Below are 2,500 nucleotides of genomic sequence, written 5' to 3' on the forward strand. Positions count from 1 at the left end.
TAATTCTGGCGCCAGAATTCGAGGTTGTGAGCTTCGATTTTAATTTTTTCTTTGAGTTTCTTTCTCGCCCTTCTGCATTCTTTTCTCATTAGAGTTAGGTTTTGGTTCCACCAGGGGACGTTTCTCTGTTTAGGTTTCAATTTGGGGATGGACTTTTCACATGCTTCGAGGATTGTTTTAGTGAGTTTCGACGTATCGTTGATTTCGCTGGCTTTTCTTTGAATTTCTGCTTCGAACTCTTCCCATTCGGCGTTGGCGATGTTGAAGCTGTTTGAGAGAGTAGACTGATTCAACGGTGGATTTAAGGCATGAATTTCGAATAGGATGAGGCGGTGGTCGCTGAGTGTTTCCTCATCACTTATTCTCCAGTTCTTTAATTCATTGTTGAAACCTCTGGAAAGAGTCACGTCAATATTGCTAAAACCGTTCGGTCCTTCGTACGTCGTCAGTTCATTAAAAGAATTCTCCACCGTCAAATCGTAAAACAAAATAAAATCTTCAAGCGTGTCTCCGCGGTCGTCGTTTTCACTGTTAAACCAGAGTGTAGATTTCGCGTTGGCGTCTGCACACAAGATAATCCTACATTCTTTAAAGGTCCGGAGAACCTTTTCAATTTCAGTGAGGAACGGGTCAATTGCTTCAGAGAACTTGAAGTAGCTGTTAATTATAATGATTTCCTTGTTATTCTTCATAGTTATTTTCACTGTCACAGTTTTAGCGTTGGTGAATTGGGTTAAAATTGTGATGCTCAAATTCTTGTTTCTGCACACTGTTGCGGCCCATAGTTGACTGGAGTTCTGCAGGCAGTAAGTTTCGCCGGTGGAGAAAGGTATTTTACCATGTACTGAATATGGCTCTTGAATGAGTATGAGGTCTAATTCGTATTCTTTTCCTATTATCTCGAGATTACCCATAGCGGCTAGGCTCCTACCGGTGTTTATTTGCCCAATTTTTATGTTAAATGGGTGTACCGCCATACCCTAGTCGTTCACACTCCTGTTCCCTTGCCTTTTTGAAAAACGGACAATTACGATCCCCGGAGCGATGTGCACTGGGTTTTTCCGCACTAGAGCAGTGATGGCACTTTGGCGTTTCTCCTGTGTGCTTACAGTCTTCGAAGCGGTGCTTACCCGCACAATGGGTGCAGATGTCAATTTCTCGCTTACACAAAGAGGTTTTATGGCCGTAAGCTTGGCATTTGAAACACCGAAGGACGGAAATGTAGTCTTTGACTTTGCAGCACGACCACTCTAGGTAAATTTTCTCCTTTTCTAACAGTAAGTCTCGAATTTCCATTTTTGTTTCAAATACCCAATGCTCCTTTTCGGAATCGTTAGCTCTCAATTGGTAAACTTTTTTAAAATTTGTTTTAAATTCTTCTTCATTCATTCGAATGTTGACGTTTTGATTGTAAATTTTGTCAGTAACTGTTTCGACACTCAAATGTTTCGGCACGTCGTAGACTAGGATTTGTGGTCTCCTCTTCTGTATTTGTTCTACGATGAAGCCTTTTTCTTTGAGAAGTTTATTATTGATCATTCTTTCGATGTGCTGCTCCTTTTCTAATTCAACTAATACACCCTTCTCGACGTTCCTACTCCGCTTTACGTTCACACCTAGCTCTGCCGGGGTCACGGTACTTTTGAGCATCTCAGTGATTTCTTTTCCTGTTTTTTCTTGATTGGTATGTTTTATGATGATAAGCTGAGGGGCCGGCCTTAGGCTACTTTTCACACCGATCACTTTGGGCTTTTGGGCTACTAAGGATTGATTCTGCTGTAGTTGCTTCTGTGTGATTTCTGCGAACGATTTTATCTCATTTTTGGCCTGTGCCGAGCTTGTTTTTTCACTCTCTTTGATTATTTTGATAATTTCTTTCCGTTCTTCCGTCCTACCCTCTAATTGCGCGTTTTTCATTGCCATTCGTAAGCTTAATTTTTCAATTTCTTTGAGCCTTTTTAAATGTTCATCTACGTTTCCTTTTGAAAGTTTGCCGTTCTTTTGCTGTGTTCGTAAGCTCGTTTGTATTTGTTCGACTATCTGTTTTATTTGCTCATACTGATTTGTTGTTTTACTAATCTGTTCACTATCACCTTCCTCTTCTATTTCTCTCGTCTTCTTGGGTGTATTTCCATCGTATTCATCGCTTCCGCTGCCTCTCGGTCTCTTATCCTTCTTTGAAGTTTCCTTCTGCGGGGTTCTGCTTAGTTTAGTTGATCGCCTGAATGCCTTGGTCGGGTCCGACTCCTCCTCCTCTAGCACGACTTCTTCATCTTCCGAGGACGACATGGTTACCTATAATAGTTCAGCACCTGATGCAAGGGGATCCCCACCTAGGGGGAGCCCGGTTGACTTCTGGGAGTTTTCTTCGATTAGGGCGGGGAAAGACTGGCCAGTCGGGGGAAGGCGATGGATGGAGTAGTTGCGTCACTGGGGATTTGGGGATCCTTGGGCTGGGAAGGGATCCCAGGCGATGAGATGAGGCCTGGAAATTCTTCTT

At 42.6% G+C, this 2,500-nt stretch overlaps 1 pseudogene; it reads right to left on the reverse strand.

The window, feature by feature from the left end:
- Window positions 1-2,500, reverse strand: part of LOC124173367 — a 9,389-nt pseudogene that overhangs the window by 3,598 nt on the left and 3,291 nt on the right.

The sequence above is a fragment of the Ischnura elegans genome, unplaced genomic scaffold, assembly GCF_921293095.1.
Source record: "Ischnura elegans unplaced genomic scaffold, ioIscEleg1.1, whole genome shotgun sequence".
Lineage (NCBI taxonomy): Eukaryota > Metazoa > Arthropoda > Insecta > Odonata > Coenagrionidae > Ischnura > Ischnura elegans.